Raw genomic sequence first — 16,472 nt, 5'->3', positions numbered from 1 at the left:
GCTGATTTTGGGTGTGTGTAATTTTTTCATTTTAATTAAAAACCGTAAATTTCATTTTTACTCCATTTTAACCATTTGTTACGTTCCACTTTTCCGTCGGGTGCTGCTACCTAGCGAGGGCTAGAGTCTCCACGGCAAGCTTGGTCAGGCGATCTGAACACGCCATGTCCTACGTCATAATGTCGCAGCGAGTAGTCATTATGAGGTAGCGACTTATTCATTCGGCGTTCGAATCTGACCCAAGGAGGTCACATCATATCTTAGTCCGGATGGACGCCATTCTTTGTTCGGATGAACGTTAGATGTAATGTTGTATTTAATTTTATATTTTTTTTATTTTTATATGTCAAGTTATACGTTATGTTACAACTCATTTCATTAACTGTTAAGACGACAATTCATTAAACCATTATTCGACAAGCAACAAGGCGTTGTCTTCATTCATCACCTATGAACATACAGTTCAACTTCGCTGTAAAATCTACCGCAACGTGTTAACGGTCTTCAGGCGAGATCGTTCATAAACACCCTTTAAACTCAGAATTTCAAAAAATCCTTTCTTAGGCTGCACTAATACCATAAGAACAGGTTTGTATAAATTCTCCATCAATTTATCTTCAGCAGATTTTGCTGGGCGCTGATTATAAATCACTCACGACATATTATTTCATGTATACACACACACACACACACACACACACACACACTCACATTTCCTACAGAATTATGAAGCTGAAAACTTTATAGGCTATATATAATTTTTATGGACGATAATGTTTTGGTAGGTAGATTACACCTAAGTGCGATTAAGATAATAATGATTCTTTAAAGCGTTATTATCTACTATAAGCAACAGAAATGATTTGCAGTCAGGGTATATTATAATATATTCCAATAATCTTAGTGTCAGATTAGATTTTGTTTTCTAAACAGTAACATTCAACGAGATCTCGTCGGCATTTATGCTGATGACAGGATGTATAGACAGATAGACAACCGTTGCAAATATTCATAAAGAATGAATAACTGTCGTTTACCTGTACAGTATCTAAATATAAACCGACTGTGAAAAGGAGTAAACGGACAAAGAGAGAGGCATCAGAATAGCCCTTTACTTATTAATCTTCAGAAGATAAAGAAAAATATCTGAAAAACATTTAATGGTATTTTTGATACCATTTTTATCTTTCCGGCGAATTTAGCTAGGAAAGATATATTAAAGGAGAAAGTATGAAGATCATGGCAAAAATAGGGTATCGATTTTTTTTGCAAATCTTTACGATTTAGGGTACAGCTACTTCATCTATTCAAAAAAAAAAAAAATATATATATATATATATATATATATATGTACGTATGTGTGCCGAACTGCTTTTGGTATTATCTCAGGAGTGACCAAACTGATTTTCTTCAAATTTAGATCAAATATTCCTATATATGGGGCAATGGACGTACTATTTTTTTCAAAATTCGTTAGGGAGTGGGGGATATCGCGGAAAAACTAATTTGGATATTTTCAGAGGCATTTTAGAGAAAACTTTATATTTATATTAAGCAAATTCATTATCTACAGTGTATATATAAATAATCAACAAAAAAAAAATATTTTCTATAAATCACCTCCACCTTTTAAAATTGAAATTTTTTTTTCTTTTGCTCTACCTTCCTACGGTTTAAATATTTTTCAGAAATTGTTTTCTCACTTTATACTTCATATATAGAGCTTATCAAGAAATGTTTACATTTTTTTTAAATTATAAACCCCGGACCTAAAATGCAGAAAAGGTTTTTTTAATATTCGTTTTCTTACTTAGCCTTTGTTGAAGGAGGATTCAGAAAAAAACTTTATTTAAGCAAATTTATTAAGCTTTACCTACATATGACTATTTTTAGAAAAATTTGTCCTAAATTTATTCTCCACCTCTAATATATATATTAGATATATATATATATATATATATTTTTTTTTTTTTTTTTGGCTCTCAACTCTTAATTTTTATTTAATTTTTTTTTTCATTGCCTAAAGGCAATTAAAATTAAATTAGTTTTGGCACGTATATTATATTCCGGATTTAAAATTAGAAACAATTTTTTTCCATTACGTTTATAAAATTATTCTTTTCTTTATTCAAGTTATACTTGACTTTTGTCAAGTTATACTTGACAGGCGTAGCCGAGAGAGTCATGCAATACATTGCTAAATAATGAAAGATTCGTTTAATACGAGTATAATTAAACTTCTTTTAATTTCACTGTTCAACCTGTTACCTGAATTTTCCTTACACAAATTATCATGCCAATTATCAAAATAGTACATAAATTAATTCAAATATTTTGAAGAAGTAATAATAACTCCAACAAGACTAGAAAAAGAAGAAATGAAAACAAGACTACAGAAAATGGAAATAGTATATCATATAATCTTATTTATTTGTACGATATTAAATATCAATTAAAAATTTAAATAAAGCTCTTCTCTATTTTTAGATAAAATATTTAATTAAAAATTATTTTTAAACTTTACATTTTGGGGGAAAAATCTTTATGAAATGGTGAGGTGGTGAAAAACCTTTTCTTAACTTGAATTTTCATATAGATTTAACTTTTAAAATTTTGTAGTTAGTCCCTTAACAACAGCTACGTTATTTATTGAAAAACAGTCCTCACATTGTACTGTTATGAAGATATTTGTTTAATTTTATTCCTGTGTTATTTTATGAACATTTTCAAATTTTTTATTTTTTTTTTTTATAACTTTTCATCGAAGTTTTACGGGACGTTTTCATAGTTAAAAACAGTTTTTTCATTCTGTTGCTTATTTTTCTCATGCATATGATATACACTTTGTTAATAAAAAAGTTAAAAAAAAAGACTGGAATGTTAAAAGTTACAGTTTTATTATTTCCTGTATATACATATAAATTTATTCTGATGGCTTCATTATTGCTACGCAACACAAACCATATAAACCATTTAAGTAGCGTGCCAAAACACTATTTTCAATTTTAAAAAATACAATAGTATTAAATGAACCATTACAAAATTTTTATTTTTTTAAATTTTTTTTATTGTTTGAAATATTTCATATGATTATAACTTAAATTTATTGTTAAATATAGCCTGTGCGTGTTACAAGATATTTTATTTAATTTATATTATTGTTTTAAAATAATCATTATAACATTCACAATTCATAACTTATGTCTGTATTATTTCATGTTGTTTATTCTACATCATGTTTTCATTCTGTATTGTCTTTTATCTTACTTATTCGTTCCTTCTTTAGAAGTGAATTATCATTATTTGACGCAATATTACGTTTATTTTCACATAATTTTTAACACGCCAATTATAACTATATTCTGTAATTTACTGTTTTAAAATATTATTACCAACATATTATTATGCTTACTTTCATTCTACTAATCTCACATGTATATGCAATATTATAACATTGTTACTACACCTATTACAAGAAAATCTATATATATATATATATATATATATATATATATATATATATATATATATATATGGAATAATATTAACGTAAGAAAATTACATTTTATTATAAGAAAAGGTTTGTCTGATATGATAATATAACTTTAAATCAAAAATTACAATAAATATATAATAACTAATATTAAGGCCTGTCTCAAACAGATATGATTTATACGAGATATCCATAATTTAGGTTACGACAGATTTTTAAGTACCTTCTCATCCATAAATAAGGACTGTATTTTAATAATTCTCAAAAATGGAAAATAGTTTTTAAATTTTATTAAATTTACGAGAAAGACAGGAAAACACATTTTGATGATCTGTGGCTTATAACTTTCGCCTGATTAGGTAATGAATGTTTTGAGACCCTTTTGTTTTAAAAAAAGTATAATTAAAAACTTTATTTATTTTCCGTTTCAAATGTACCAAAACAGAAAAAAGTTTATGTACCTTTTTTACCGAGTTTTCGAAGAAAAGTAAGGTATTACTTTTCATTTGGGGGGGGAGCATTGGGGGTGAAATTGATTTTTTTTTGTTTTTAAGCATGAGGATTACGAAAATAGGATGCATTAAAATGTAAATTTTTTATATACATATGTAGGCCTATGTACAAAATTTGTGGCTCGAAAATTTTCTAACCTACTAGACCAGTTTCATTGAAATTTAGATATGCTGATACTAGTATATTTGTAATTGTACATGTGAAAATTTGAAGGATTGTTTTTTCCCCTCCCCCCAAATCAGATTCCACAGTGAAGCTTAACACAATCCGGGGGAGTATCCTTTTATAAGCCGGCTGGATCTTAATTCGTAATGCCTGCCTCTAACTCCCAAATTAGGGTTACCAGGCTCGACTATATCGTTCCTGTTTCCCCACCCTAGGAACCAGGACTCGGTCTTTATGCCTTGCTTGCCTAAAACGAGAAGACCCAAAAGAGCATTCTCGCCGGAACTACGGTCTTTTCTACAAGAAGACGAGAGAGTCCCCGTGCCTAATCACTGCTACCCATGCACAAACGAATAGCAGCACAGCAGGGAGCTGCCCCTTATCCCCTCGTTGCCCTAGCTGCTACTCTATCTCGGAGGTGAAAGCCCCTGATGTCCGTAACATCCCCAGCGAATTCAACCGATTTTGTACTAAAATAACCAGTCACCACCAGACTTTCATTCCGATTACACCGAATTTCCAAAAATAAACTGTCCAGGAATTCAATGTAAACATCAAAACCGGAATTTGGGGAGCAACAGCAATAGAATACAGTCAGGATACCAAAATTTGCCCAAACGAACGCCTTACTGGGGGTTGAAGGTTTGTTGAGTCGTTCTTGAGTTACGCTGAATTTAAGGTCAACAAAAAATATAACCTCAATTTGAAATTATGTTGACTTTGTATTTGTGTATTTTTTTCATATGCGCTTATGTAGTTGTGAGTGAATTTAAAATTGATGCGTGTGTGTAGGTTCTGCAGGTTAATCAAACGTATATAGCGCATTGTACTCTGAAAAACAGTGCGTTTCTGACTGCGAAATAATTAACGTATCGGAAATGAAAGGTTTCTTGCGCAGAAATGAGCAAGAATATAGTAAATCTATGACAAAAATCCTTATTCAACAAACAGATTTTTTTTGTACCCTTTGAAGGTAAAACATTACAACTTCTGATATTTTCAGATGATATTAACCACATTTCAGCTCTCAAAAAATTATTTCCACATTTGCTTATCTGAAGGCATTGAAAAAAATAGTTAAAATCATAGCGTACTTTTTCAACCATAAAGATCTGAACAAAAATATTTTGTTCAATTCCTCTTGTTATCTGAACTTCTCTTACTCAAAGCATGTACCAGAATTTAAAGGTTTTTGTTTTTTTTTACTAAGCATGAGATTACTTTTTTCCGTTGAAAGAATTTTTTAATAAAACCAATCTTTATTCGGCTTTTCTAATATAGAAGTAATCATATTAAACTACTCTTGAAAATTACAACTATTCACATAATCAGGAAGAATTGTAAATATAAACTATAAATAAAACTATCTTTTAAATAAAACTATCAAAAACAATCAAATTAAAAAAAAAAATTAATTAAAGTATCAGAATATAAAACAATCAAAAGGATAAATAAATTCAAATATTTAGGAGAAGTAATAATCCCAACAGGACTAGAAAAAGAAGAAATAATATTTATATTTATTTATTTAATGTCAATCATTTATTATCAATCAAGATGAAAGATAGATTACAGAAAATGAAATAGCTTATTTTATTTTTTTTTAATGCTTTTATTTATAGTCGCATCAACAATTATAGTCATAAGCGACTACAGTAACACTATCATGTAGTATTATATAAAACAACAAAAGTCATAAAGAAAATAATAATAAATAAACAGGAAAATTATGAATAAACATAGGCAGGTGACAACAATAAATACAAAATAAAATACATAAATCAGACAAAAATCACTAAATCGTATTCTTCATTCCACTGTAGGAGAGGAACCGCAACGGATGTTTTATACTTTCGTTCTGATTTAATGGAAATTATATATAATTTACATCATTTAAATGGAAACACGTACAATAAAAAATCCGTCCAAAAAAAAGCCAAATTAAGAACCTATAAAACAGTAACACTTCTAGAAGGCCTTTCTGAAAACAACAAACATTCTCCAGCAAGAAATAAGCAGAGTTGAAAATTGAACCTTCAGAAAGATAAAAGCTGGAAAATATAAGGATGGAAAAACGGAAGACTTAAATCAAGAAATATGTAATATTTAAAGGAAAATGTGATAAAAATAACAAAATTCTTTGAGACTTTACATAGAATGAACAATAACAGACTGAAAAAAAAAATTTCTAGTTTTATTAATGATAAAAACAAATTGGTAGAGACAAATCGAAAAAGACCACAAGAACTTAACATAAACAAAAATATTAGAAAAAAATTGTTTGATAATCAGGTTCAAAAAAAAATTAACCTATAATAAATCTCAAGAGGAGCGAAGAAAGAAGAAGAAAACAAAGATAAGGAAGTTTTGAGAATAGAAAAACTCCAAATTATGTAAACGTCGTGGTCTAAATCTGACCTGAACGAACAAAAAAAATCACATTTACTTGATTATATAAGATATATATTATATATAAACAATTAGTTAATATTAATTACCCAAGAGTAATAGAACGAAGAAGGATCTTAAATTAAGATGTTTTCACATAGAAACTAGAAGGATGGCTTCTGAATTGCAAAAACATAGTCCTAACATTTTTTTTTTAATTTTTACCATTAATCATATCAAAAGCTAATGAAGATTGAATGTTTTTTTCGTAGTATGACAGTGAACATGATAATTACTTTCCTTTACGTCATAATACCGAACAGTTGCCTGTTTAGTTCTATACTTATCTAGATCTAACTGTTCATCAACAGTTCTGTAATTATGCACGGATATAGATTAAAATCCAGTGAAATGTATAACTAAAATTAATACTATTTTAATAACCCATTTGATTTGATTATTTTACATCATTTATTAATGATACTATCTGAGGACTCTGATCAGAGTAAAAACAGATATTTGGTGAATCAACCCCATAAGTTTTAATTTTAACCTTAACATACACAATAAAAAATCAACACCTCCTATTGTCTTACAGCAAAACTTTTACCAATTTCTGTCCAAGACAACCCAGACCCAATATTGTAGCCTATACAGATGGGTCGAAACAGATGCGCATTTGTTGTTAATAACAGAACCTATAATATATTTGGTCTACCTAGTATTACAAGTCTCTTCAACGCTGAAACTGTATGCCATCAATAAGACTTTGAATATCATTAACCCAAAATACCATCATATTTTTATTTGTGGCGATGCGTGTAGTGCACGCCTTAGAAGATTTATATTCTAGACTACTATCGACACCGAAATTTATAATGTAATCGCTGAGTTGAACCATCATAAACACACAAGTGAGTTTCTACTAGATCTCTAGCCACGTGGGAATTCCGGGAATGGACGTGCGGATTCTGCTCCTAAAGACGCATATAATTAACCGTAATATAGATTTAATAAACAAAAACAAACAATTATAGTTATTGATACGATGATATAAATAACAGGAAATTAAAGTTAAACATAAAGTCAATATTTAAATCAGATTACAAATTTCTGAGTTTCGTAAAATGAAAACAGGTGTTCCATAAAACCCACCGGGTTGGTCTAGCGGTGAACACGTCTTCCCAAATCAGCTGATTTGGAAGTCGAGAGTTCCAGCGTTCAAGTCCTAGTTATTTTTACACGGATTTGAATACTAAATCGTGGATACCGGTGTTCTTTGATGGTTGGGTTTCAATTAACTACACGTCTCAGGAATGGTCGAACTGAGAATGTACAAGACTACACTTCATTTATACTCATACATATCATCCTCATTCATCCTCTGAAGTATTATCTGAACGGTAGTTACCGGAGGCTAAACAGGAAAAAGAAAAAGAAAGAAGGTGTTCCACAAAGTTCAATCTTAGGTCCTATTTTATGTTTAATTCACATCAATGAATTATAAAATAGTTTGATAAAGAGGGTAAGTGTTATTATTACATATGTAGATTATACGTCAGCCAACTATTCACGAAAAAATATATTCTTACACTCGCTAAAAACCGCAAGATAGATGTAAAATAAAAAAAAAAATATCTATTTGACTATTTGTTTGAGGACTATAGTTACTTAATAAAAATTAATCGAATCCTATGATATTATTATAGATTTAATAAACTAAAACAAAAATATTTTTAGACATATATACACAGAAATCGAAGGTTCTGAGGTTCAAATTCTAGTAACAGTTAGTTGCTTTTATACGGATTTTAGTACTAAGCAGTAGATACTGGTGTACTTTAGTGGTTGAAGTTCAATTAACCACACGTCTCAGGAATAGTCGGTCTGAGTTTGTATAAGACTAGACATCATTTACATTTCATACATATCATCCCCATCTCATTGGGTCGTTGGAGAGGTTGCTATTAATCACTAACTGAACATATTGGAACGTACACATTACGAAAATTAAAAGATAAAATAAAGAAATATATATATACAAAATTAAATTTTCCCCCAAACTACCTTTTTTAAATTCATCAAAAGATGGCACAGCATGTAACGTATTGAATATGATTTGTTTTCGTACTCGTGTGTAAACATTTACCAGTTTACATCGCACCGTGAAATACACTGAAAACATTATCAAATGGGAAAACAGCCAAAAAGTAATAAACTAAAACTTCCTCGCATGTAAAAATAATTTGAGCAAAAAAGTAACAGTATCTCGCATCGAATTTGAACGATAAAACGATGGGAAAATTAAACCGGAATCGTCTCCCCAAATACATCATTATTCATTATGAGATTTAGAATCTCGTAAAAAATTTTGTTTGCTACCTAACAAATTGGGTTTTTGAAAAATGGTAAAATACTTGTAATTTTATTTTCTAAATATATTTTAGTGTCTAAATACCAATTTTCACATTAACACCTTCTATTCCCGAGATATAGGATTTTTTAAAAATTTTCTCCCCTTTGCCAACCCAAAATTGGAAGTTTCGGGTTAAAAAAACGGTGATACTCGTGCAATTTGTTTTTAAAGAAGAGTCTAGATACCAATTTTCACGAGTTTTTGGTTCCTGAGATATAGAATTTTCATTAAACATTTGCCGCTTTTAACCATCTTATAGACAGAATTTTTACAGATCTTTTTTAGTAATAAATACAATGAACCCTCCAGAATTTTGCTACTTAGGTTGAAGGTTTCAGCTGCATGTTTATGAATCAGTCACGACATTTTAATTTACGTATGTCGTAGGCGAATTGAAAAATCAGACTTATAGTAAAGAGCGCCGTCATTTATAGACGTCAACTTTACACTAATTAGAAAATGTGCTATTATTTGCTCATTAAAGAGAAATAGAGGTAAATAAAATTCCAATATAAGCATTATTGCTTATCATTATAATTTAACCAAATTTAACCTACACTCGCTTCGATCGCTAACCTTGAAAACGAGAGAAGCTAGCGTAAGTTACGTTTGGTTAGATTAAATTTATAATTCTCTTCAAATACCTCCAAATACCCACTGATTTGGATAAAACATGTGTAATAACTGCTCATTTATAATCAGCGAAAAGTTATATGACCTCATTACAACAAGCATGAAAAAAAAAATCAGGCTGATTAGAAATTGCTAGAAAATTTTCCAGGCGCATATATATATATATCACGTTGTAATAAAAACTGCAACAAATAGCAACATTCGTGTAAATTCATACGCAATTATAATTATTTTTGTATTTTTATATTTTATTATGCAATAACGGATTGTTTCAATCATGACGGCGGATACGGGATCCCGCGAAAATACTTTCATGAAAAAATTAAGGTAACCTATGTCTTATTTCAATATTCTGTACTAGGTGGGGTTTGTTTAATAGAATTTAAATATACGTTGCCGCCAGCCTCCGTGGCGCGAGTGGTAGCGTCTCGGCCTTTTATCCGGAGGTCCCGGGTTCGAATACCGGTCAGGCGTGGCACTTTCACATATATATATATATATATATATATATATATATATATATGTGAAAGTATTATATGTGAATATTATATATATATATATATATATATATATATATATATATATGTGAAAGTATTATATGTGAATATTATATATATATATATATATATATATATAATATTACTGGGTATTACAATTTTTTTTGTATATTACAGTTTTATGCAGGAGATTACAATTTTTCAGTCACTAGAAAAATACTGATATAATTTTTCTAACCAATCTGGTTAACTAATAACTAATATTTTTCTTAATAATTTTAATACATTTATGATTCTTAAAAGTTTTTATTGAATATATAAGAATTTTTTTTCACATTTAAAAATACACGTTACGCTAATCCTGTATATTCTTGATTTATTAGCTTCAATATGTGAAAATTTAAATTACGGCAGAAGTACTGATATAACAAAAATAAAACCCGAATTTTATTAAAAACGAAATAATCGTAAAAGTAAATTATTTTAATCGCAAAAATATTAATGACTACTTCGAAGTCTATTTATAATATTAAGCTGCAATATTTACCGTTAAACATTCATAATTTGTTTTGTTTAAATGACGTAAATTAAAATAGAAATAATTTTAAATTATATTAATTTATGTCACAAAAAAATTACTTACTAACTAAATAAAAGATTGTAGAAATTAAAAATTATTCAAAAGATCATTTTAAAATATCAATTCATTAGAATTATAGTTAGTATGATAGTTTCCTTTTCTCATAAAATTGTTTCATTTATTATGCTTTATAGTATTTCACATTAATTTACTTTTTACTACTCTAAGAGCTTCTTTAAATGGTCTAAAACCTTTTTTACAAAAAAAAAAACTGACAATGTACGCTGCTAAATGACCTACAAACTGATGCTAGACTAAATTAAAATTCTTTCGAAAAAATACTAAATAAACATTACTTTTTGGGTGAATAAAGAAAACAGAATACAAATAAAAATATGTTGCAACGATGATATAAAATATTATAAATAAACGGGGAATAAATAACAATAATGAAACCTTTTGTTACATTTTTCACATATGCATAAATAAATATATGCGTGTTAACCTTAAAAGAAATTTAAGTATAGATGAAATATATTGTCAAATAATCGTTTGAAATTAGTTCCCATTTCATAAGCGGGAAGTAATAACCATTACTCCAGTTTTACACATGTTATATATTCGTCTGCGATTACATATACAAGACGTTATAAATGTGCGTGTCGTTCATACTGGTACATACAATATTCTCTTGTTTTGTACTATATCGATATTTCCAATCTTTAATGGTTTAATGCTTTCAATTATTATTCTTTCAAAAAAAAAATTACAAAAAAACAACTTTGAGTGTTCTATTACGTTACAGGTATTTGTGAATATAATTCATCTAACAATTTTGTATTGTGTTTGTGTAGTTTAATAAAATTCTGTTATACATTTATAGTAAATCATACATTATTATGACATAATTTACTAAATATTACATACAAGACGAACTTATATAGAATTTTTTGTTCATTTATCATCGCATTCTGATTTAAATAAATATTCTCTATCGATATCGTATTGACTTGATAAATATTCATTTAATCGATTTAACATAACAAGATGAAAGCAATTTGTATTTAAACGAATAAGGAAACCTTATAAACATTTATATTTTCCTGTTACTGAAATAAAGAAGTTAAATAACAATCGAATGATCTATTTAATTTATAAATTGTACAACTTTTTGAGAGAAAAAAATATCTTCTTAAATATAATTTAAAAAAGTATATTTATTATATAAATGTAATTAAAAAATATGGTCTGGGAATTATTTAAATATTTATTTCTAATTGTATACTTTTAATAGTTTAGTTTTTTCTAAATTAATTATCATTCCAAAAATGTTGACTAATTGTTTCTCTTTCTCAATAAAAAAGACAATTTTGTTTTTATGTACGTATCAACAAAGAGAAGGTACATATTGTATTTAAAATACATTCTATATTTATACTAAATTATAAAATTTCTCTGTAATAATATTTATTTTTTCATTAGGTGGAATAAACCTTCCGAAATAGAATACTTTCGTCAAAAACTTCAAATAAAGAACACGTACCAGAAAAAAATCTGATATGCACATCATATGACTTCCTTGTACGCCTATTAAATTACATATACATTTTTTTTTTTTTAAATGAAAAGCACATAAAATTTTATTTCACGATATAATAACTTCTGAATTTTTTTTTTAATTGTTATTATTGAATATTATTTATCGTATTTTTTCTTTTTTACAATCAGATGCTAAAAATTATTAATAAATCTACATTTAAATTTAAAAAAAGCTAAAAAAAAAAGGAAGTGAAGTCGAATTCGAACTTCCCCTTGTAAGATTAAAATATTTCATTAATTAATATTTTATTTGCCTATAACTCTGGAACGAATGAAAATAAGTACCACTTATGTATATCGTTGAAAAAATCTCAATGAGGGCTTATTACTGCAATTAATAAAATGTGCAAATCTATTTTTTTTAGATTTTGAGCTTTTTGAACATTTTTGGCCAAGTTGATTGCAAACAAAATGGGAGGTGCACAATTAGACGTTACAACAAACCTAAATCCGTAACTTCCAAAATCAGCTGTTAAACAACTGATTTGGGACGACAAGTTAACCACTAGAACTAGGTGGGCTAAATGTACACTGAATTTAAAATTTGAATCATTTAGAAATATAAATAAATATTACAAAAAAATAAAAACGCTTCTATTTTTCAGGGATTACTAAATTTTTACTTTCTTTTTCAAAGTAAAGGGAGTATTGTGATCGCAAAAAATTTCATTTTTCAGATTTCAACGGAAATCCATTTTGACTAGTTTCGACATGTCATCTGTACGTACGTACATATGAACGTATGCATCTCGCATAAATAAAAAACGACTAGCCGTAGGATGTTGAAATTATGGATTTAGGTTTGTTGTAACATCTAGTTGTGCACCTCCCATTTTGTTTCCAATCGACATGACCAAAAATGTCCAAAAAAGCTCAAAATCCAAAAATTTAGATTTTAGACTTTTTCTTAAATGCAGTAATAAGCCCTCATTGAGATCTTTTCAACGATATACATGGTACTTATTTTCATTGGTTCCAAAGTTATAGGCAAATAAAATTTTAATTAATGAAATATTTTGATTTTACAAGGGGAAGGCACATCGGTTCGAATTCGACTTCACTTCCCTTTTTTTTAACTTTTTTTTTAATTTAATTACATTGATTTATTAATAATTATTAACCTGTGACTGTAAAAACAGTTTACAATAAATAGTAATTCAATATTAGAAGTTTATTAGTGAAATAGAATTTTATGTACTGTTAAAAATGTGTATATGTAATTTAATAGGGGTACAATGAAGACGTGTGGTGTCCATATCGATTTTTTCTCTTGAATTACATCAGTTTCTGTAATTACGTAGAATCGATAAAAATAAAACTGAACATTACGCCATTCAAAGAATAGGCGTAGAAAAAGCAAGGACATAGATAAACTTATCTCATTAATGATCGGTTGAAATTTGATATCTCATTCTACAATGGTGCAACTTACTTATACATAATTTTACTGGTTAAACAGATTTCACTACTTGTAATCTAGTTTGTCATTACTAATATTCACAAGTAAAATGGATTGGATATATAATACGAAATAAACTGTTATAAGTAGTCGAACAAATGGGACATGCTAAGTCATTCAATTGTTTATTTCTATACAGACATAAATGTCATACAATTTTTTACGAAATTTGTTGCTTACATAATAATACATTCTATCACTTTAAGCATGTAACAAATTATTTCATTTAATTTTATATGTAATACAATATTAAATGAGTAAAACTATAACTGGAAGGCTATTTATTTATTTCGTTTTTCAATTCATTGAACTATTTCAATAAAATTATGTGATGGTCTGTTTGTAAGGAAAAGGACTCGTTCGTCGTTATGCTGCGACGTATTACTACGATGTTTTAGTCGGCGGAGATTGTACGCTAAGTATTTCTTTCTAAAACCATGCAGGATTTTTATAGGGTCAAATCCTACTATTAATTAAATTTTTTTACTGTTTCTAATTAAAGTTATATTTACAATCAGCTTCGTAGGTAAAAACTACAGGTAAATTTCATCACAATAAGCAAGTGTAAAGGAGTTTCCTTGAAATACCTTAATTAAATACGTTCTGAAAACATCAATATTAAATTAAAGATAGCATTCGCGATGATGAAGTCTACACAGCTAGATACTAGAATCCATAAAAAAAGTTCAGTAATAAAAAAAACCACAAGGTAAAAGAAAAGTAACATAAAAACAAATGACACCAGAGACATAAACAATCATAAACATTAACAAAAATACTTAGATGATGCACAATTCAAGAATAGAAGCCTCTTCCTGATTATCATTATTAGGTTCCTAGGTTTAACACATGCGGTTATCTATAGTTCACGTTTGAATAGTAGATCGTGGATATCGGTGTTCTTTGGTGGTTGGGTTTCAATTAACCACACGTCTCAGGAATGGTCGAACTGAGACTGTACAAGACTACGCTTCATTTACATTCATACATGTCATCCTCATTCATTCCCTAAACAGTAATTCCCGGAGGCTAAACAGGAAATGAAAAGAAATAAGTAGTTCACGTGGTCATTAAGCTTTTCGGTTGCCAATCGATTGACTTCTTTCCGAACATATTGTAACCCTAAGTACTCATGGATTTCGGCGTTCTAAACATACCATGGTGCCTGCGTTATGCATCTCGCAAATTTATTCTGGAAGTGCTGAATAGTTTTTAATATTGCTGGTAATTGTCACACCCCAAAGTTGAATTCTGTTTCTCCAAATCGGTTTTTTATTAATTTATATAATGCTAGCTTGTTAGATACAGACAATTCTGATTTCGTCCCTAATAACCAGTATAGCACCGTAAATTTGATGTTTCCTTTTACTTTCCCATCTAGATAACATTATAGCAGAGCTATAGTTCTAGAAGGGAAATTATTGTAATCGATCTTACTTCGGTATATGCGGTTTTCATCGGATCTTGATGTTTTGACACCTAAAAAACCCAAAAAACCGGATGGAAATTTCCCGGTTGTTAATGTTCATATGTACGCGGGCGCGCGCGTGTGTGTCGGTGTCTGCCTCTAAATCACCTTATATCACCAGAACTACTGGACCGATTTTGACCAAATTTGGTCAGATTACTTCTATATGTGAGCATTGATGCCATTAAATCTTCAACTTAAAAGGTCAACGGGGTGAAGCTGTAGAGGAAGGTCACGCTCAGCATCTTGAGATTTCCCCTAATTAAGGTTATATTATTCTTAGGCACGTTTGTTAACAATTAAAAAATAACAATAATGTTTGCCAAAAACTTTTTTTGCAAAATCGCACCTCCAACCCAAAAAATGCTGTTTTAGTCGTCTGCTATTTTGTGAGGTCACAGGGGAGCGGTAGAATTAAATAAATGAATAACAAATAAAGTTCAAAAAAGTAATTCGGTCTGGTTGGATCTCGAAACAGATCGCCCGGTTGACTCGGTTCCTAGTGCATTATGCCTCGCGTTATAGCAGTCTGCCGACCGTACAAGCGAAATTTGTTCTACGTAAGTTGTGAAGTTACGTTATTTTAGTTAGTGCCGACCGTCGCCGCTAGTACTGCATCATCAGCGCGAATTAAATAGGTATGCACGCGCGCTTTAGTTAGAATCATTGAATTAAATAAACGAATAAAACATTATAAAATAAAATAATAAATATTTTTAATTAAGTTGTGTATGTACATTTGTGTAAGGCGTGCATCAGAAACAACCCACAATTGTAGGGATTTCCCGGAACGCGGGTTTAGCCGTATGACGGGGAAGTCCTACAACTGTGTTGTCAGCTATATTTCCTTAATGTGAACTTTCCATATTAAACGACGATTTAGGTGAATACCTAAATAATATACGTTCTCAGCTTGCGGGAATTAACCCCATCTAAATTGATTCCTGGGCAGTCACCCATGTCCAGGAAATCATATGAGTCGAATTCGCTTGATTCACGTGTATTATCAATTTCCTTAACCAACCGGCTAGGTCTAATCCCGACTGCAACTTAGCTGAGGCCTGAATTGGATCATCATCGACGTTCAAGATTGCCGTGTCATCGGCAAACGATGCAATAGTGGAATCGTCCGTGGAAATAAATGAAATTAATAAAGGCAGATGATATACGGGTAAAAAAGACGAAAAATTGAGTAATTGAGTAGCACACCGTTAACAGAACAATACCCACATTATTATTTCATTACTTTCAATCAGTTTTA

This window comes from Lycorma delicatula, chromosome 8, assembly GCF_047948215.1.
Source record: "Lycorma delicatula isolate Av1 chromosome 8, ASM4794821v1, whole genome shotgun sequence".
Lineage (NCBI taxonomy): Eukaryota > Metazoa > Arthropoda > Insecta > Hemiptera > Fulgoridae > Lycorma > Lycorma delicatula.
This window is presented reverse-complemented; position numbering follows the sequence as displayed.